The 21,154-nt window shown below is 48.9% G+C and overlaps 12 non-coding genes across 12 annotated transcripts; all 12 read right to left on the bottom strand.

Moving 5' to 3' along the window:
• Nucleotides 1-365: 365 nt before the first annotated feature.
• On the bottom strand, nt 366-438 carry Trnar-ucg (transfer RNA arginine (anticodon UCG)). Its single transcript has one exon. It is a non-coding gene; the product is annotated as a tRNA-Arg (tRNA).
• A 566-nt stretch (nt 439-1,004) lies between these two features.
• Trnat-agu (transfer RNA threonine (anticodon AGU)) lies at nt 1,005-1,076 on the bottom strand. Its single transcript has one exon. It is a non-coding gene; the product is annotated as a tRNA-Thr (tRNA).
• Nucleotides 1,077-1,397: 321 nt separating this feature from the next.
• Nucleotides 1,398-1,470, bottom strand: Trnak-cuu (transfer RNA lysine (anticodon CUU)). Its single transcript has one exon. It is a non-coding gene; the product is annotated as a tRNA-Lys (tRNA).
• Nucleotides 1,471-1,910: 440 nt separating this feature from the next.
• On the bottom strand, nt 1,911-1,983 carry Trnar-ucg (transfer RNA arginine (anticodon UCG)). Its single transcript has one exon. It is a non-coding gene; the product is annotated as a tRNA-Arg (tRNA).
• A 6,967-nt stretch (nt 1,984-8,950) lies between these two features.
• On the bottom strand, nt 8,951-9,023 carry Trnak-cuu (transfer RNA lysine (anticodon CUU)). Its single transcript has one exon. It is a non-coding gene; the product is annotated as a tRNA-Lys (tRNA).
• A 440-nt stretch (nt 9,024-9,463) lies between these two features.
• On the bottom strand, nt 9,464-9,536 carry Trnar-ucg (transfer RNA arginine (anticodon UCG)). The gene has a single exon. It is a non-coding gene; the product is annotated as a tRNA-Arg (tRNA).
• Nucleotides 9,537-15,593: 6,057 nt separating this feature from the next.
• Trnat-agu (transfer RNA threonine (anticodon AGU)) lies at nt 15,594-15,665 on the bottom strand. The gene has a single exon. It is a non-coding gene; the product is annotated as a tRNA-Thr (tRNA).
• Nucleotides 15,666-15,983: 318 nt separating this feature from the next.
• Nucleotides 15,984-16,055, bottom strand: Trnak-cuu (transfer RNA lysine (anticodon CUU)). The gene has a single exon. It is a non-coding gene; the product is annotated as a tRNA-Lys (tRNA).
• A 439-nt stretch (nt 16,056-16,494) lies between these two features.
• Nucleotides 16,495-16,567, bottom strand: Trnar-ucg (transfer RNA arginine (anticodon UCG)). Its single transcript has one exon. It is a non-coding gene; the product is annotated as a tRNA-Arg (tRNA).
• Nucleotides 16,568-17,106: 539 nt separating this feature from the next.
• On the bottom strand, nt 17,107-17,178 carry Trnat-agu (transfer RNA threonine (anticodon AGU)). Its single transcript has one exon. It is a non-coding gene; the product is annotated as a tRNA-Thr (tRNA).
• An 802-nt stretch (nt 17,179-17,980) lies between these two features.
• On the bottom strand, nt 17,981-18,052 carry Trnat-agu (transfer RNA threonine (anticodon AGU)). Its single transcript has one exon. It is a non-coding gene; the product is annotated as a tRNA-Thr (tRNA).
• A 318-nt stretch (nt 18,053-18,370) lies between these two features.
• On the bottom strand, nt 18,371-18,443 carry Trnak-cuu (transfer RNA lysine (anticodon CUU)). The gene has a single exon. It is a non-coding gene; the product is annotated as a tRNA-Lys (tRNA).
• Between the last annotated feature and the right edge of the window lie 2,711 nt (nt 18,444-21,154).

Raw genomic sequence — 21,154 nt, 5'->3', positions numbered from 1 at the left:
CTTATTTCCTGCTGCCACAAATCAGCTACAATCCTATTCAATGAAAAATTGTCTCCGAAAGGCATCAAATCTGCTTGAAATGATACGTGGCTATCAGCACCATTATTCAACACACATGCTCGACAGTGCGCAGACGCCTGTGGCGTAGCCCTTGGCTCCTGAATCAGATGCAGTAGTTCCAACAAAAACTCTCCTGAACGGCACTGTGCCGAAAAGTTCGCTACAGATCACCCTTGTCTTGGTTGTGCTTCTGGTAGACGCCGGTTTTGCAGCCAGGAAGCGGACAGCAGCAACTTCCAACTAGTTTTAGAGTACTCAAACAACACAGTAAAACAGCATGCATCTTTTGCAGAACAGGAAAAACTCGACCGTGACAGGATTCGAACCTGCAATCTTCGGATCCGAAGTCCGACGCCTTATCCATTAGGCCACACGGTCACTGGTGCAGTATACTTCTCCACACACACTTCATTTTCGCCATTTGTACACTTGGCAGAATGAATTTCCCATCTTTGACGCAGTTCTCCATCTCAAATTTCTGTACTAAAAGTACGACGCTACTTCTTGCTGTGTCCCATCGCAAGTTACATTCAAGCCCTTATGACGCTGATCAAACAAGAGGTGGCAAATCAGCTTCAATCGCTTAGTGCCATCTCAGTCGCTTGCAGAAGGTACCTCACCCTATGTGATACAATGGCGAGTTGTCGCTATTACCAAAGCGGCGGCGGCGCTGCCGCCGACGACGACGACGACGACGACGACGACGACAATCGCGAGGGTCTTTATCAGGGGTAGAAAATACATCACAAGAACTAAGTATTTCACGTCGGCATTCTCCGGAGACTGCCAAAAGCAGCAGATTCTGGTGCCCACTTTAATAGCACCATTCACACTATTCATTTGCGAGAGCATTTCTTAAATACCGCAGCCATTCATAATTTTTTTTATCCTTGACCGCTTTTTTCGAAAGGGCCACGGTGGGAGGAGCTGTTACAAAATTCATTTGCCTCCTGTGAGGATCGAACTCACGACCTCTGGTTTACTAGACCAGCGCTCTGCCACTGAGCTAAGGAGGCGCCTCCTAGCGACCTTTTCGGGTACTTTGTTCTTACAGACTAGTGAATCGGAGCCCTTCAGCTCGAAACGCACCGCATGAGCGACCATTATTTGCATTTAGTTAGCACAGCTGCTGCTTTCCTACACATCTCACACTATATCGATGTACAACTAAAATTCCAAAACAACACATTTATTTCATTTCAGAGTCACTTTCAGCTTCAAATACCGTTCCTCTGATATTCATACGAAGCTAGGCATCGTCGTAACCCGTTACGTTCATTACGCAAGGCTCACGAGAGGGGCGCATGTTGGGTCCGCGTAGACACAAAATTTTGCGCCGCCCAGCGTGGGGCTCGAACTCACGACCCTGAGATTAAGAGTCTCATGCTCTACCGACTGAGCTAGCCGGGCTGCACGCAACGCGTTACGAGCCATACAATACTGATTTGACCTGCGACCATCTATTGAAGATTCTTTTGACTACAGCTTATTTCCTGCTGCCACAAATCAGCTACAATCCTATTTAATGAAAAATTGTCTCCGAAAGGCATCAAATCTGCTTGAAATGATACGTGGCTATCAGCACCATTATTCAACACACATGCTCGACAGTGCGCAGACGCCTGTGGCGTAGCCCTTGGCTCCTGAATCAGATGCAGTAGTTCCAACAAAAACTCTCCTGAACGGCACTGTGCCGAAAACTTCGCTACAGATCACCCTTGTCTTGCTTGTGCTTCTGGTAGACGCCGGTTTTGCAGCCAGGAAGCGGACAGCAGCAACTTCCAACTAGTTTTAGAGTACTCAAACAACACAGTAAAACAGCATGCATCTTTTGCAGAACAGGAAAAACTCGACTGTGACAGGATTCGAACCTGCAATCTTCGGATCCGAAGTCCGACGCCTTATCCATTAGGCCACACGGTCACTGGTGCAGTATACTTCTCCACACACACTTCATTTCCGCCAATTGTACACTTGGCAGAATGAATTTCCCATCTTTGACGCAGTTCTCCATCTCAAATTTCTGTACTAAAAGTACGACGCTACTTCTTGCTGTGTCCCATCGCAAGTTACATTCAAGCCCTTATGACGCTGATCAAACAAGAGGTGGCAAATCAGCTTCAATCGCTTAGTGCCATCTCAGTCGCTTGCAGAAGGTACCTCACCCTATGTGATACAATGGCGAGTTGTCGCTATTACCAAAGCGGCGGCGGTGCCGCCGCCGCCGCCGACGACGACGACGACGACAATCGCGAGGGTCTTTATCAGGGGTAGAAAATACATCACAAGAACTAAGTATTTCACGTCGGCATTCTCCGGAGACTGCCAAAAGCAGCAGATTCTGGTGCCCACTTTAATAGCACCATTCACACTATTCATTTGCGAGAGCATTTCTTAAATACCGCACCCATTCATAATTTTTTTTTATCCTTGACCGCTTTTTTCGAAAGGGCCACGGTGGAAGGGGCTGTTACAAAATTCATTTGCCTCCTGTGAGGATCGAACTCACGACCTCTGGTTTACTAGACCAGCGCTCTGCCACTTTTTTTTTTTTTTTTTTTTTTTTTTTTTTTTTTTTTTTTTTTTTTTTTTTTTTGAACTAAGTATTTCACGTCGGTATTCTCCGGAGACTGCCAAAAGCAGCAGTTTCTGGTGCCTACTTTAATAGCACCATTCACACTATTCATTTGCGAAAGCATTTCTTCAATACCGCATCCATTCATAATTTTTTAATCCTTGACCGCTTTTTTCGAAAGGGCCACGGTGGGAGGGGCTGATACAAAATTCATTTGCCTCCTGTGAGGATCGAACTCACGACCTCTGGTTTACTAGACCAGCGCTCTGCCACTTTTTTTTTTTTTTTTTTTTTTGGCCTCCCTTCTCCCCATACAGCCCATCCATACGCTCACCTTTTCTGCCTTCTTCGGCTAGCTTCTCCGCTGTAGTCTTTCTTTTACTTCGTTAAATCAGTAAACCAAAATATGTTTTCCTGCAAACATTGTAAAATAATAAAATTGTAGTAATGGACGTACAAGTCTACTGGTACGTTTCCACTTCATCCTGGGCCACTGTAGGCGTGTTCCCTTTTGGAACTAAAGAAATGCCTCCCACGGAAAAGAAAATAATAAATATATATATACGTACATAGATATACAAAAATTTTTAATGTCCGGCGAGTTTCAAAACCAGTAAGTGCGTGCATGTTTCCGCCTGATGCGACACTTGGAAGTGGAGCGTTTTCAGGGTTCTGTTGAGGCCTTCTCGGCTACCGTAGCGGCCTCGGGGCCCTCGAAGTCCCCACCGTACTTCGCCCTCAACAGCGATCCCCTACTTTAGCACTCTTCCAAGTTGATCTCGGAACTGTACTCAGTTATCCCACTCCATGTCTCTCGAAAAGAATGTTCAACATATTGCCGAAATTCTTTTTGTGATCCTTTTTACGATACACTTTGTAATATTGTTCTCGTAGAAATTCCGTAAATTCCGGAATATTGTCATGTCCTTGTTTATTGACAACGTAGTAGATAAAATGTCCCAGGAGCCATAGTACTGCATTGTTTTTTTGTGGAGGAAAGAGAATCTCATCCGGGAAAAATATAGCATCCAATGTAATTTCTCGACCATCAGTTCGCTTAATGAAACAAATCTGTTTCCGAAGGTCGTTCCATATGTCTCTATATCCTTTACAAAGGAACCGATGGGATAAAGTATCAGGTGCAGAACATTGTAGACATTTATTTGTGTCACAAAGTCCGATGGAATATAATTTCGCATTGGTACTAACAATATCATTTATTACCCTATACCACGCCACTTGGACGTCTGTAGGAAGGAATTTATTATGGAGATTTCTCCAAATGTATTTCCAGTTGCGATGTGGAAACTTGGTCTCCTGCTTATGTTGGGTAGCTTTTGATCGTAAACGATCGACCATTGAGCGGCAGTTCCGTTGATGTATGTCTTGTAAAACAGATTCCATGTAGCTGATCTCCAAATAGTAAAATCTAATATGTTTCAATTTATAATTGATCGTGCTAATATTGACAGGTGGTTTCAAACTGGCAGGTCGAAAAAAGTTGAACAATTGTGACGTTACACTGGTCGGGTGGTCCTCAATGAGGTGCAGGGACCGCTTTATAAACAGAACAGTAGTTTTCGTCTGGATATCCGTTAGATCAAGTCCTCCTTCGTCCGGTTTTAAGGTAAGCATTGCAGCAGCTACTCTAAAAATTTCTCCTTGCCAAATGTAGCGACAGACTGTCGACATAATAGCTTTTGCTATTTGTTTAGGGATGGGTAAAATTTGTCCCACATACATAGCCTTAGAGAGAACAGAAATATTTACAAGTTTAGTTTTTTGCTTTATGTTGAGCTCTCTCATATGATGTAACATGAGAGCACCTCGAATCCTGTCCAACATAGTTTTCCAGTTGGATGCAATTGTGCGAAGGGGACAACTATAAAAGGTGACACCCAGGGCTGTATGATGGTCGACACATTTCGCCCAAGCAATCGGAGCTTCCGTGAGACCGTTAAGAGGTAAAAAAGCACTCTTCGCCTCATTAACTACTGCACCCGATGCGTTGCAGTAAAGCTGCAAATTTTCTGTTAAACGTATTATGTCTGCATTGCTTCTTATTATCACACCAACGTCGTCAGCGTAAGCATTGGTAACTTTCTTCGTTCCAGAGACGGCGATACCACCTAAAGCAGCAGTTAAACGTTTCAAAAGAGGTTCCAGCGCGACGACATACATCATCATGGATAATGGACTCCCCTGGGGGACTCCATTTCTGATCAAAATATCCTTAGTGTAGTGTCCATTCAGGCATATCTTGGTGTGGATACCTGTTAAAATGTTAGCGAAAATATTCACATTCGGAGCAGTTAATCCCATATACGTCAAGGTTTGAAAAAGCTATTGATGGTTGACCCTATCAAAAGCCTTGGCGAAGTCTATAAAAGCAAGACCGCCTAGTTCAGTGGTGTTAGAAAAGATTGCGACTATGTCCCTATATTCACTGACAGTCTTGAACATGCTGCGTCCAGGAAGACAGGTCTGATGACACCCAATGGCCTTGTCGAAGACCGGCCGTAAACTCTCTTTGAAGACCCGCGCTATTATTTTGTAGTCAGAATTCATTAAGGTGATAGGTCTCATTTTACCGATATCCTTTATTTCTGTGTGCCTACCTTTCGGAAGAAGCACCGTGATACACTGTTTAAATTCAGGCGGGACGACCTCTCCTTGCAAGACTTCATTTACAATGGCAGTAAAAGTGTGACCTATTATATGCCAGTAAGTTCTATAAAACTCTAAAGGTAGTCCGTCAGGGCCCGGTGATTTCTGAGAAGGTGACGACTTCAATAAGTCGAATACGTCCTCTTCGGTTATTGCCGTTCTAATAGAGAGGTTATCCTCTTCCGTTATTATGTTCTCGATGCTAGATGTCGATAAGAAGTCTCTCACTACCGGTTCGTCAATCGGCCGTTCACCATAAAGGGTATCATAAAATCGAAAAACCTCATTCATAATGGCTTTTTGATCTGTCAGGACGCTCGTGTCCTCAGCTCGGAGGTACTCAATAAAATTCCTTCTCCTTTGTTGTGCATGGCGGATTAGGTGATATATTGAGGTAATTTCCTCTTCGACAACAGTCGGTGTGTGTGATTTGATTTTTAAACCCTCTAACTGTGACCTCTTGAGAGCTAGGAGCTTGGCTTTGGTTCTGTTAATTTGTAGGAAAATGTCTTGAGTCATCGGCTGCTCGTAGAGGTCGCGTAAGCAAGCATAGTGGAATTCAATTGTATGGCGGACCCACCTCGCTCGATCTTTACTGTACTCTATCAGAGTAGCTCGTAATTTTTTCTTGGCAACAGAGATCCACCACTCTATATTAGTTCTATATTTATAACGCTGCCTCAGACAGGCCTGCCAAGTCGCTGCTATGAGATCTGCGAGAGAGTTCTCTGCCAACAAGGTGATGTTTAATTTCCACAGAGGCCTACCCCAGTACGTCTTCTGCTTCAGTAATTTCACACTGCATCTTACGCCTAGGTGGTCGGAGAAAGTAGTGGGTATGACTTCAATTGCTGTAACTTTCTCTTCTAAATTCGAGGAAACATAGATCCTATCAATGCGGCTTTGCGACCGACTACTGACATAGGTAAATCGGACCGCAGTGGGATATTTTATTTCCCACGCGTCTTTCCATTTCATGTGGTGGACTAGACAATCAAGTTCGCTGGATTTATTAAAATTTGGACGTTGGTCCTTTTCCTTTAAAACGCAGTTCCAATCGCCGCCGATGAGAACCTCCCTCGGGTTGTCTTTAAGTAAAGGTAAAATATCACTTTTAAAAAACCTAGCCCTCTCGTACCTAGCATTATTTCCCGACGGAGCATAGATATTGATAAAAGTTGTATTAAAAATTGTACATCTAATACCCCTCCCTGAATCCAACAGACATACATCTTTCAGTTCGATCCCTTCCCTGACAAGGATCGCTGTCCCACAATGACACTCAGGAGCTACATTTAAAACTTGTTTATACCCAGCTACATACAGATCCCTAACATGAACTTCTTGTAAGAAGGCAATATCTGTGTCAGACTGATATAAAAAGTCTCTAAGAGCAGCCACTTTAAGTTCATTCTGTATTTTATTGATGTTTAATGTAGTCACGTGATACGTTTGTTCCAGACTGATATATGAGTAATTCGAGCTGAAGTTGTACTAAGGATCAATAAATACTCCCGCCCTGTCGTCGTTCGTATTTTTCCTTCGTATGACACATAACATTCGGGAAGCCCACTCCGTTAATAAAAGTTGTCTTCGTCTTTTAGGGAAGTTGTTTCCATATCTTCATCAGTACATTCGTCTCCGTCTTCTGCCCAGTCCAGTTTGGTCCCTAAAGTACTGCGATCGAGCGCGGGTGCATCTACGATATCTGCAGTCGTAGTGTTGATCTCGTTAGGGGATGGTTGGCGTCCGTTTGCAGACTGCATAAGACTGCCGTGTTCTGTAGGGCCCTCGTTGGCACTTGCCGGAGCAGAACCTTCCAACACCCTGTCTTTCCCCTGTATGGACCGGAGCTTGTCTCGTAAAGCAGGAGCCAAACTCTCGGCAGCTTCATGAGCCAATCTCCGTTTCTTGGAGTTTCTTCTTCTCCTCGGGGATTTCACAGGAGACGAGGCTGGAGATTTGCCCGCTGAGGTTGTGGGGGAATCCTCTGACGACTTCTGTCCCATCTGTTTATCGAAATTTCTGTTGTCAGTGTCGTTTGTAGGCCCTGTGTTTGGATCCGTCACCAGCGCATCGCTAACGTTAGGTGGTTTGCCAGAATCTGCTTCCTGCACACAGTGGTGGCCAGTCGCATTTGCTTTTCCCACGTCTCCTCCATCCGACGTTGCCTCCGTTGGCCCGTCAGTTACCTCTGGATGTAGGACTGGTGGACCTGCAGTATCCTTTTCTGACTGATCTGAAGCCGTCGGACCCCCGTGTTGGAAAGTCGAAGAATGCCGTGCAATGTCAATTTCTGCGGTGTGCAGTACTTCCTGCTGCACACCTGACAAACGTTCAGTCGTAATGGAGATCTCACTTGTTGCAGCAAGTGAGGGCCGCTCGTCCGTTTCCCGAACAGCTGCACCGACATTCGGTACTAAGTTATTCTCGGGTACCGCGTGTGCAGAGGGAGCTTCCCCATGCCCTGCGGGGGCCGGTACTACGGGGTCGCGAGTGTATGCAGCGGCCGCGTAGGTTAACTTGAGATTAACCGCCGGGCCTGAAAGTGCAGTGTCTGCAGCCGGCAGCTGTGGAACACGCCGCTTAGTGCACTCATTCCTAATGTGCTCAGTCGAATTACAGAGAGCGCAAGTTCGGGGTTGTCCGTCATATATAACGACAGCTCGATAGCCACACACAGTGATGTATGAAGGTATGTGCCTCTGAAGCTCTATCTTAATTTGACGAACACCGTTCAAGACCGGAAACATATAGGACTCTGACCATTTCTCTGCAATGTTCGAAATAATCCTACCATATGGCCTAAGAACTTTATTTATCTCTTCGGCCGGAATCTCGAAGGGCAACTCAAAGACTCTAATAGTCCTGATACCAAGTCCAGCATGAGAAACGATAACATCACTGACAGACCCATCTGAATGATTAAACTTGATAACACCACCACATTTATCTACTATAGAAGAACATAAGTCAGGACTGTGCAATTTAACAAAGGCAGCATTGGAAACAAATGATAAATGAACGCCAACAACATCATCAAAAGAAATCTGTACTTTCTCCATAAACCACTGTTTAATCTCAAACGCTTTCGGTCTCACAAAGATTCTGTCAAATGCAAATTTGATCGTATCTTTTCTCAAAACATTAACCGTATTCATTCTGTCTTCAAATAACTGCTACACAAGACGCAAGAACGAAAGAAGCGATACAAAACAGACCTTGTACCAGCGACACAGCCGTTGTTGACACCAAAGCGCCAGCGCTGTCGCCACACGTCCGTCCCGCGCCGTGGCTGCGGCTCGAATGCCACTGGGCTAAGGAGGCGCCTCCTAGCGACCTTTTCGGGTACTTTGTTCTTACAGACTAGTGAATCGGAGCCCTTCAGCTCGAAACGCACCGCATGAGCGACCATTATTTGCATTTAGTTAGCACAGCTGCTGCTTTCCTACACATCTCACACTATATCGATGTACAACTAAAATTCCAAAACAACACATTTATTTCATTTCAGAGTCACTTTCAGCTTCAAATACCGTTCCTCTGATATTCATACGAAGCTAGGCATTGTCGTAACCCGTTACGTTCATTACGCAAGGCTCACGAGAGGGGCGCATGTTGGGTCCGCGTAGACACAAAATTTTGCGCCGCCCAGCGTGGGGCTCGAACTCACGACCCTGAGATTAAGAGTCTCATGCTCTACCGACTGAGCTAGCCGGGCTGCACGCAACGCGTTACGAGCCATACAATACTGATATGACCTGCGACCATCTATTGAAGATTCTTTTGACTACAACTTATTTCCTGCTGGCACAAATCAGCTACAATCCTATTTAATGAAAAATTGTCTCCGAAAGGCATCAAATCTGCTTGAAATGATACGTGGCTATCAGCACCATTATTCAACACACATGCTCGACTGTGCGCAGACGCCTGTGGCGTAGCCCTTGGGTCCTGAATCAGATGCAGTAGTTCCAACAAAAACTCTCCTGAACGGCACTGTGCCGAAAATTTCGCTACAGATCACCCTTGTGTTGCTTGTGCTTCAGGTAGACGCCGGTTTTGCAGCCAGGAAGCGGACAGCAGCTACTTTCAACTAGTTTTGCAATACTCAAACAACACAGTAAAACAGCATGCATCTTTTGCAGAACAGGAAAAACTCGACCGTGACAGGATTCGAACCTGCAATCTTCGGATCCGAAGTCCGATGCCTTATCCATTAGGTCACACGGTCACTGGCGCAATATGCTTCCCCACACACACCTCATTTTCACCATTTGTACACTTGGCGGAATGAATTTCCCATCTTTGACCCAGTTCTCCATCTCAAATTTTAGTACTAAAAGTGCGACGCTACTTCTTGCTGTGTCCCATCGCAAGTTACATTCAAGCCCTTATGACGCTGATCAAACAAGAGGTGGCAAATCAGCTTCAATCGCTTAGTGCCATCTCAGTCGCTTGCGGAAGGTACCTCACCCTATGTGATACAATGGCGAGTTGTCGCTATTACCAAAGCGCCGCCGACGACGACGACGACGACGACGACGACAATCGCCAGGGTCTTTATCAGGGGTAGAAAATACATCACAAGACCTAAGTATTTCACGTCGGCATTCTCCGGAGACTGCCAAAAGCAGCAGTTTTTTTTTTTTTTTTTTTTTTTTTTTTTTTCCTTTATTGTAATTTAAACACCTATACAGGTGGGCTGGCAGCAGCATGGTACGCTGCTCTTCAGCCGTTAGTTGCACAATAAACATGATAGAGCGGTGACATACAAAAAAAGATGGCGGGCAAAAACATGGAGATACAAAAAAAACAAGAGACAAGAAGCCGTTCACGTTGGACGAAAAAACACTAACACTTGGAAACATGGCGCACAAAACACGGCGAACGGCGACGGCACATGTGAACAGTTGAGTCGGAACTGCACGAAACACAAAACGATGCACACACACTGAACACTGGTGGCGATGGTCTCCGGCGCGCGAATGTTCACTGAGCGTGTACGAGTCCGGGGACCTGCCAAGAGGGGGGTGGAGGAGGAGGAAGGGGAGATGGGAGAGGGGAGAGCAGAGATGCCATGGGCAAAGGAGAGAGGGGGAGGGAGGAAGGGGGAGGGGAAGCCCGGAGGAGAGGGTAGGAGGGAGGGGGAAAGGAAAGAGAAGGGAAGGGAAAGGGGGGGAGGGAGGGTGCCAAAAGGAAAGGACACAGGAGGGGGGGGAAGGATCAAAGTTGATAGGAGGGGTAGATGCAGGGGAGGAGGACATCATCAGGGAGGGGGAGCTGGCGGAAGCCACCTTGGGAGAGGGTATGGAGGGTAGAGAGATGGAGACCAGGTGGGACATGGGAGGACAGGCGCGGCAGCGGGCGGGGGTGGGAGAGGATCGGGGAGACGAGCGGGTGAGGAGGATCGAGTTTACGGGAGGTGTATAGGATTCGTATCCTTTCGAGGAAGAGGAGGAGGTGGGGGAAGGGGATAAGGTCATACAGGATCCGCGTGGGGGAAGGGAGACGGATGCGATAGGCAAGGCGGAGAGCATGGCGTTCAAGGATTTGGAGGGATTTATAAAAGGAAGGGGGGGCGGAGATCCAGGCGGGATGGGCGTAACAGAGGATAGGGCGGATGAGGGACTTATAGGTGTGGAGGATGGTGGAGGGGTCCAGACCCCACGTTCGGCCGGAAAGGAGCTTGAGGAGACGGAGTCGGGAACGTGCCTTGGCTTGGATTGTCTGGAGATGGGGAGTCCAGGAGAGGCGACGGTCGAGGGTGACGCCAAGGTACTTAAGGGTGGGGGTGAGAGCGATGGGACGGCCATAAACGGTGAGATAGAAATCAAGGAGGCGGAAGGAGGGAGTGGTTTTGCCTACAATGATCGCCTGGGTTTTGGAAGGATTGACCTTGAGCAACCACTGGTTGCACCAAGCGGTGAACCGGTCAAGATGGGATTGGAGAAGGTGTTGGGAGCGTCGCAGGGTGGGGGCAAGGGCAAGGAAGGCGGTGTCATCGGCAAACTGGAGAAGGTGGACGGGGGGTGACGGCGGCGGCATGTCCGCCGTGTACAACAAGTACAGAAGGGGGGAGAGGACGGAGCCTTGGGGCACACCGGCGGAGGGGAAAAAGGTGTAGGAATCAGTGTTATGGATGGTGACACGGGAAGGACGGCGGGAGAGAAAGGAGCCGATCAGACGAACGTAGTTAACGGGAAGGGCGAAGGTTTGGAGCTTGAAGAGGAGACCGGAATGCCATACGCGGTCATATGCGCGTTCGAGGTCAAGAGAGAGGAAGATTGCGGAGCGACGGGAATTGAGCTGTTCGGAAAGGAGATGAGTGAGGTGAAGGAGAAGATCGTCGGAAGAGAAGGACGGCCGAAAGCCACACTGGGTAACGGGGAGGAGGCGGTGCTGGCGGAGATGCTGGTGGATGCGGCGGGTGAGGATAGATTCCAGGACCTTGCTGAAGACCGAGGTAAGGCTGATGGGACGGTAGGAGGAAACGGCGGACGGCGGTTTGCCAGGTTTGAGGAACATGAGGATACGGGAGGTTTTCCACAGGTCGGGGTAGTAACCAGTGGACAGGACTACATTGTAGAGCCTGGCCAGGGTGGAGAGAAAAGAGACAGGAGCTTCACGAAGGTGACGGTAGGTGACACGATCGTGACCAGGAGCGGTGTTGCGTTTGGTGCGGAGTGTAGTGATGAGATCCTGTGTGGTGATGGGGGCATTAAGGTCTGTGTGTGGAATGTTGTCCAAGTACTGGAAACCAGGAGCGAGGGGAGGGACAGAGGTGTCAGTTCGATCGCGGATATCTGGGAAGAGGGAGTAATCGAACTGGGGATCATCAGGGATGGAAAACACATCGGACAGGTAGGAGGCAAAGTGATTGGCCTTACTAAGGGCGTCAGGGAAGGGGTGATCATCATGGAGAAGAGGATAGTAGGGGAGGGTTTGGTTCCGGTAAGGCGACGGAAGGCGGTCCAGAACTTGGACGAGTTTACAGGGAGGGTAGCATTTAAACGGGTGCATGTCTGTCGCCAGTCCCGGCGTTTCTTAGCCGCGAGCAAATTTCGAATGTGTCGCTGTAGTTGCCGGTGGCGTCGTAGGGTGTCCGGGTCACGCGTGCGGAGGAAGGCACGGTAGAGACGACGGGATTCACGGAGGAGGAGGACGGCCTGTGGTGGTAAGGTAGGACGGTGGGGGTGGATTGCAACAGTAGGGACGTGGGCCTCCACGGCCTCAGACAAGGTCTGCTGGAGAAAGGAGGCGGCATGGGTGACATCATCGGGACGGCGGTAGGCGAGAGGGTGGCTATCGACCTGAGTGGAGAGGGTATCCCGGTAGGCATTCCAGTCAGCACGGGAATAGTCATGGATGTACTTAGGGGGAGGGTCATGACGAGGGTCGGGGCGGGGGTGACGGCCGTCTGAAACGGTGAGGAGGACAGGGAGATGGTCGCTACCAATAGGCTCCAGGACATCCACCGTAATGCGACCAAGGAGGTTGGGGGAGGAGAGAATAACATCGGGAGTGGAGTTGGATTCGGGACGGGTGTGCTGGGGGATGGGGATGAGGTCGCCTTGAAGGGAGGAGAGGAACCGATGCCACCGCCGTAACTGGGCAGCGGAGCGACTATGGATGTTGAGGTCGGCGGCGATCACATAGGAGGAGAAGGTACGGTCGATGTGGGAGAGGAAGTCGAAAGGAAGAGGGGCGTTGGGGCGGACATAGATGGTGGCACAGGTAATGGTAAGGCCGGGGAAGAAGAGACTAAGGATCAGGTGTTCGGTGGGGTCGGGAAGGAGAGGTTGGAGCCGAACGGGGATCTGGCGGTGGTGGCCAATGGCAACTCCGCCACGCGCAACTGGGAGGGGATTATCGGAGCGGTGGAGGAGATAGGGGGAGGTGTGGATGGAGTGGTGGGGTTGGAGGAAGGTTTCATTAAGGAGGAAGGCATCCACACGGTGGGTAGCAAGGGTGTGCAGGAAGAGGTTCTTGTTGGCGGGAAGGGAGCGGATATTGTTGAAAAGGATACGATGCTGTCGCGCCATGATAAGGACTTATACGAGGGTGTCAAGGCGGGAGAAGGTGAAATGGGCCTGGTTATTGGAAAAGGTGGCGTACATTTGAAGGTGGAAGATGGAACGGGCGGCGAGGGAGATCTGTTGTAAGGTGTGGGGGCGCTGAAAGGGATGGACGTTTTGGAGGACAATGGTGAGGAACCTGATGATGTCCTCAGCAGTGGGGGGGGGACGAAGGGAATTGCCAGGAGGGGTGGGGGCGTCCAGGGGACGGACAGGGACGGTGAGTTCAGGAGTGGCGGGAGGGGGTCGGGCTTTACACTTTTGGGAGTAGGTGGGGTGGGGGAGGCTGCAGGTATTACAGGAAGGAGGGGATTGGAGGTTGGGGCACTGCCGGAGGAAGTGCGCTTGCCGACAATGCGGGCAGGTTGGGGCCTCGCGGCACTCTGCTGTTGGATGTGCATTGTAGCGCAGACATCTCTGGCAGCGCAGGGATTGAGGGGGGGAACGGGAGGGGTCGACCTTGTACCGCTGATTGAAGAGGAGGGCACCCTCCTTCAGGAGACGGTCAATGGAGGGGGCGTCCTCAGAAAAAACCCGCATAAGGCGGGTGGGGCCGGTTGCGTTGAAGATGCGGCGGACCGCCCGCACCTCCAGGGTGGGATGGGCCTTCAGCTCCGCCAGCACCTCCTCCTCCGTGATCGACGGACTAAGCCGAGTGATCACGGCGGTGAGGGTCGGCGGGCGACGCGGGGGTTGGGGTTGGCGGGTAGGAGATGGGGAGGGAGCAGGGGTGAGGGAGGCGTGAGGACCAAAACGGGTGATGGGGAGGCGGGAGAGGATGTCAGTATGGAGGGTCGGGCTGGGGGAGGAGATAAGAACAGAATCCCGTCTGGGAGTAAGGAGAGAGATGGGGGCGCCTGGGAAATGTTGGCGGAGGAGGAGGGAGAGATTCCGGGCCTCGAGGAAGGAAGGATCGGGACGGGACAGGAGATATTTGTAGAGACCGGGTGGGGAGGAGGAGGAGGAGGAGGGAGCGGGGCCTGGTGGGGAGACGTCCATGGCATTTTGGGGTGGGGATGGGGGGCGGGGTGGAGCCTTTTTAGGAGTAGAGGAAGTGGAGGCGCCACTAGGGCGTTTGACAGCGGCAGACGGGCGGGTGGTGACAGGAGGGACGGGAACGATGGGGAGGTGGTGGGAAGGGACAGGTCCCGGCACGGACGCAGCAGTCGGCGCCGGAGGAAGTGACTGTGACGGTGCAGGCGAATGTGGCAGTGATGGCGATGGCGACGATGATGATGATGACGGCGGTGGCGATGGCGATGGCGATGGCGACGGGGAGAGCTGGGCGTGGGCAGTGGCCCGACGGGCCACCACCCTAGCCGGAGCTGCAGTGACAGGCTGGGGGAGTGGGGGGAAGGGATCAGAACGAGAGGAGGAAGCGGGAGAGGGGGCGACAAATAGCGAGGGCGAAGGGATAGAGAGGAGGGGAGGGATGGAAGGAGGGGGGTGGGACTGGGCACACCAAGTGATTGTGGTGGAGGCGGCGGAAGGGGACGTATACACGATGGCGGTGGTGGTAGTAGTGACGGTGGTGGTGGGGGCGGACATGACGACAAGGAGAAGAAAGAAAAAACACAGCACTAAAAGGACAGGACACACACTGGGAGACGACGGACGGCGGACGGACGGCGGACGGACGGCGGACGGACGTCGACGGCGGCGGACGGACGTCGACGGCGGCGGACGGACGTCGACGGCGGCGACGGCGGCGGCGACGGCGAGAGGCAGGGACGCTGCTGCCGCGGACGGGGCCGGGGCGGCGGCGGCGGCGGCGGCGGCTGCTGCTGCTGCTGCTGCTGCTGCTGCTGCTGCTGGCTGGACTGCTGCTGCCACCGGAGGGCTGGCAGGCTGGCTGGCTGGCTGGCTGGCTGGCTGGCTGGCTGGCTGGCTGGCTGGCTGGCTGGCTGGCTGGCTGCGAACTGCTGCTGCTGCTGCTGCTACTGCTGCGGGCTGGCTGGCTGGCTGGCTGGCTGGCACCTGGAACCCCTAACACTTCGATTAGCGCGAAGTGCACTATCGAAGGGCGGTAACCTTTCGGTGTACCGCCGGAGATGATGAAAAGCAGCAGTGTCTGGTGCCCACTTTAATAGCACCATTCACACTATTCATTTGCGAGAGCATTTCTTAAATACCGCACCCATTCATAATTTTTTTTTTTCTTGACCGCTTTTTTCGAAAGGGCCACTGTGGGAGGGGCTGTTACAAAATTCATTTGCCTCCTGTGAGGATCGCACTCACGACCTCTGGTTTACTAGACCAGCGCTCTGCCACTGAGCTAAGGAGGCGCCTCCTAGCGCGCTTTTCGGGTACTTTGTTCTTACAGACTAGTGAATCGGAGCCCTTCAGCTCGAAACGCACTGCATGAGCGACCATTATTTGCATTTCGTTAGCACAGCTGCTGCTTTCCTACACATCTCACACCATATCGATGTACAAATTAAATTCCAAAACAAATTTATTTCATTTCAGAGTTACTTTCAGCTTCAAATACCGTTCCTCTGATATTCATCCGAAGCTAGGCATCGTCGTAACCAGTTACGTTCATCACGCAAGGCTCACGAGAGGGGCGCATGTTGGATCCGCGAAGACACAAAATTTTGAGCCGCCCAGCGTGGGGCTCGAACCCACGACCTGAGATTAAGAGTCTCATGCTCCACCGACTGAGCTAGCCGGGCTGTACACAAGGGTTACGAGCCATACAATACTGATTTGACCTGCGACCATCTATTGAAGATTCTTTTGACTACAACTTATTTCCTGCTGCCACAAATCAGCTACAATCCTATTTAATGAAAAATTGTCTCCGAAAGGCATCAAATCTGCTTGAAATGATACGTGGCTATCAGCACCATTATTCAACACACATGCTCGACTGTGCGCAGACGCCTGTGGCGTAGCCCTTGGCTCCTGAATCAGATGCAGTAGTTGCAACAAAAACTCTCCTGAACGGCACTGTGCCGAAAATTTCGCTACAGATCACCCTTGTGTTGCGTGTGCTTCAGGTAGACGCCGGTTTTGCAGCCAGGAAGCGGACAGCAGCTACTTTCAACTAGTTTTGCAATACTCAAACAACACAGTAAAACAGCATGCATCTCTTGCAGAACAGGATAAACTCGACCGTGACAGGATTCGAACCTGCAATCTTCGGATCCGAAGTCCGACGCCTTATCCATTAGGCCACACGGTCACTGGCGCAATATGCTTCCCCACACACATCTCATTTTCACCATTTGTACACTTGGCGGAATGAATTTCCCATCTTTGACCCAGTTCTCCATCTCAAATTTTAGTACTAAAAGTGCGACGCTACTTCTTGCTGTGTCCCATCGCAAGTTACATTCAAGCCCTTATGACGCTGATCAAACAAGAGGTGGCAAATCAGCTTCAATCGCTTAGTGCCATCTCAGTCGCTTGCGGAAGGTACCTCACCCTATGTGATACAATGGCGAGTTGTCGCTATTACCAAAGCGCCGCCGCCGACGACGACGATAATCGCCAGGGTCTTTATCAGGGGTAGAAAATACATCACAAGAACTAAGTATTTCACGTCGGCATTCTCCGGAGACTGCCAAAAGCAGCAGTGTCTGGTGCCCACTTTAATAGCACCATTCACACTATTCATTTGCGAGAGCATTTCTTAAATACCGCACCCATTCATAATTTTTTTTATCCTTGACCGCTTTTTTCGAAAGGGCCACTGTGGGAGGGGCTGTTACAAAATTCATTTGCCTCCCTTGAGGATCGCACTCACGACCTCTGGTTTACTAGACCAGCGCTCTGCCACTGAGCTAAGGAGGCGCCTCCTAGCGCGCTTTTCGGGTACTTTGTTCTTACAGACTAGTGAATCGGAGCCCTTCAGCTCGAAACGCACCGCATGAGCGACCATTATTTGCATTTCGTTAGCACAGCTGCTGCTTTCCTACACATCTCACACCATATCGATGTACAAATTAAATTCCAAAACAAATTTATTTCATTTCAGAGTTCCTTTCAGCTTGAAATGATACATGGCTATCAGCACAATTATTCAACACACATGCTCGACTGTGCGCAGACGCCTGTGGCGTAGCCCTTTGGGTCCTGAATCAGATGCAGTAGTTGCAACGAAAACTCTCCTGAACGGCACTGTGCCGAAAATTTCGCTACAGATCACCCTTGTGTTGCTTGTGCTTCAGGTAGACGCCGGTTTTGCAGCCAGGAAGCGGACAGCAGCTACTTTCAACTAGTTTTGCAATACTCAAACAACAATCGCTTAGTGCCATCTCAGTCGCTTGCGGAAGGTACCTCACCCTATGTGATACAATGGCGAGTTGTCGCTATTACCAAAGCGCCGCCGACGACGACGACGACGACGACGACGACGATAATCGCGAGGGTCTTTATCAGGGGTAGAAAATACATCACAAGAACTAAGTATTTCACGTCGGCATTCTACGGAGACTTCCAAAAGCAGCAGTGTCTGGTGCCCACTTTAATAGCACCATTCAACTATTCATTTGCGAGAGCATTTCTTAAATACCGCACCCATTCATAATTTTTTTTATCCTTGACCGCTTTTTTCGAAAGGGCCACGGTGGGAGGGGCTGTTACAAAATTCATTTGCCTCCTGTGAGGATCGAACTCACGACCTCTGGTTTACTAGACCAGCGCTCTGCCACTGAGCTAAGGAGGCGCCTCCTAGCGCGCTTTTCGGGTACTTTGTTCTTACAGACTAGTGAATCGGAGCCCTTCAGCTCGAAACGCACCGCATGAGCGACCATTATTTGCATTTCGTTAGCACAGCTGCTGCTTTCCTACACATCTCACACCATATCGAAGTACAAATTAAATTCCAAAACAAATTTATTTCATTTCAGAGTTACTTTCAGCTTCAAATACCGTTCCTCTGATATTCATCCGAAGCTAGGCATCGTCGTAACCAGTTACGTTCATCACGCAAGGCTCACGAGAGGGGCGCATGTTGGATCCGCGAAGACACAAAATTTTGCGCCGCCCAGCGTGGGGCTCGAACCCACGACCCTGAGATTAAGAGTCTCATGCTCCACCGACTGAGCTAGCCGGGCTGTACACAAGGGTTACGAGCCATACAATACTGATTTGACCTGCGACCATCTATTGAAGATTCTTTTGACTACAACTTATTTCCTGCTGCCACAAATCAGCTACAATCCTATTTAATGAAAAATTGTCTCCGAAAGGCATCAAATCTGCTTGAAATGATACGTGGCTATCAGCACCATTATTCAACACACATGCTCGACTGTGCGCAGACGCCTGTGGCGTAGCCCTTGGGTCCTGAATCAGATGCAGTAGTTGCAACAAAAACTCTCCTGAACGGCACTGTGCCGAAAATTTCGCTACAGATCTCCCTTGTCTTGTGCTTCAGGTAGACGCCGGTTTTGCAGCCAGGAAGCGGACAGCATCTACTTTCAACTAGTTTTGCAATACTCAAACAACACAGTAAAACAGCATGCATCTTTTGCAGAACAGGAAAAACTCGACCGTGACAGGATTCGAACCTGCAATCTTCGGATCCGAAGTCCGACGCCTTATCCATTTTTTTTAACCACTGTTTTTAATTTTTTTTTTTTTTTTTTTTTTTTTTTTTTTTTTTTTTTGGCCTCCCTTCTCCCCACACAGCCCATCCAGACGCTCACCTTTTTGTGCCTTCTTCGGCTAGCTTCTGCGCTTATTTAGTTGAAATGTTTTTTTATATATATATATATAACTGATTTCGCCTCTGCGATGGCGTCTTCCTTTTAGCCCTTGAGATTCGCAAGATGAGAATGAGTTAAACAGCTAACGATATTAAACGTTTTTGAAAAAAAAAAAAAAATAATAATATGAAAGAAAAAATAGATATCATCTTTTGTAGATAGTATAGCATTTATATGGAATGTGTATATATGCTTAATGATTTCCTTATAGTTATCTCTATTGAATCATTGCTCTTGCTAGCGGATTCAGGCATAGAATGCAAGGCCTTGTCAGGGTTCTGCTAAGGCCTTCACGGCTACCGTAGCGGCCCTGGGGCCCACGAAGTCCCCTCCGTACTTCGCCCTTAGCAGCAATCCCCTACTTTGGCATTGCAATCTTCGATATTTTCTCCGAGATTCGTCATTGCGTACTGCATCCGATGCCTTGTTTTTCAAATAGTATTTTTAGCATGTTACCATACAATGTCTTGTTGTTTCGTTGTCTACATATTTTATAATATTCCATTAATACATGTTGCTCATAGTCCAGTACTTCGGGCAGGCCGAGTTTATTAATGACATAATTGACATAGTTCCCCAGTATCCATAGGGTAACATTATTCTTCTGAATAGGGAAAGCAACGCTTTCAGGGTTGACGAGAATGTCGACAGTAAGGTGTCTGCCGTCGTTCCTATTGATAAACGCCACCTGTTGGCGGACTCTGTCCCAAATGACCTGGTAGCCGTTGCATATTAGACGATGCTGTAGGGTGTCTATCACATTACAATGTGGACAGTGATTTGTGTCACTCAATCCTATAGACTGTAATCTTTCAATTGTGGCAACGGTATTATTGACAACCTTGTACCAGGCTCCACGCACATTGGTGGACAGTACTTTATTGTTTATATTCTTCCATATATTTTGCCAGTTTCGGGTGGGATATTTTGATTCCATTCTGTTTCGGTTTTCCTTTGTAGTAAGGCAATCCATTATGAAACTGCAGTTTCTTTTGGTCTTATCCGCGACAATGCAGTGCAGATAACTGAGTTCTAAATAGTAGAATCTGATGTGCTGCAATTTGTAAGATATTTTACTTATGTTAATAGGTGGTTCCATACTCTCCGGTTTAAGTATTTGGAAAAGTTTCGATGATAAATTAGTGTGGCGGTCTTCTAAAAGCTGAAGTGTACGCTTGATATAAAGAGCCGTAGTTTTGCGGCGAATATCGGTCAGTCCGAGGCCTCCTTCTCTCGGTTTTAATGTTATAGTACTGGCTGCCACTTTAAATATCTCACCTCTCCAAACATACTTGCAGATGAAGCTCATGATGGTTTTTGATATCGTTTTATGTATTGGCAGTATTTGACCTACATATACTGCTTTCGAAAGGACAGCGCAGTTGATTAATTGCACCCTCTGGATAATGTTCAAGTCTCTAAGTCGGTTCAGTATTAAAGTACCTCGAATACTATGTAAGACCTTCTTCCAGTTGAATGTTGTTGTTTGCAGGGGGCATCGGTAGAACCTCACACCTAACGCAGTGTGATGGTCTACAGACCTGGCCCATTCGAGGGCAGTGTTCCTGAAGCCGTGGAGATTTAGAAAGGAGCTTTTCATATCGTTGATTTGCGCTCCCGTTGCGGAGCAGTAGAGGCGAACAATCTCTCTCAGTCTTAATACGTCGTCATTACTTCTGACGATGACTCCGACGTCGTCGGCGTAAGCGTTGGTAGCGTTACTGACCCCTGAAATTGAGATGCCTTCTAATTCCGTGTTGAATCGTTTCAGCAAAGGTTCCAGTGCTACCACAAATAGCATCATTGATAAAGGACTTCCCTGCGGGACACCGTTTGCTATTTCGACATCTTTAGTATAGTGTCCATTTATTAAAATTTTGGTTTTCATGCCTTGCAATAGATTTTTTAAGACAATTAAAAAGTTGTCGTTAAAACCTATATGCATCATTGTGGTAAATAAATATTCGTGGTTTACCCTATCAAAGGCTTGAGAAAAGTCGATAAAAACGAGACCAGCCTTTGTCAATGTCGTTGAGAAGATACTGATTATGTCCCTG

The sequence above is a fragment of the Schistocerca cancellata genome, unplaced genomic scaffold, assembly GCF_023864275.1.
Source record: "Schistocerca cancellata isolate TAMUIC-IGC-003103 unplaced genomic scaffold, iqSchCanc2.1 HiC_scaffold_1111, whole genome shotgun sequence".
Taxonomy (NCBI): Eukaryota; Metazoa; Arthropoda; class Insecta; order Orthoptera; family Acrididae; genus Schistocerca; species Schistocerca cancellata.
Note: the sequence above shows the minus strand (reverse complement) of the source record. Positions and strands in the feature narration are given on the sequence as shown.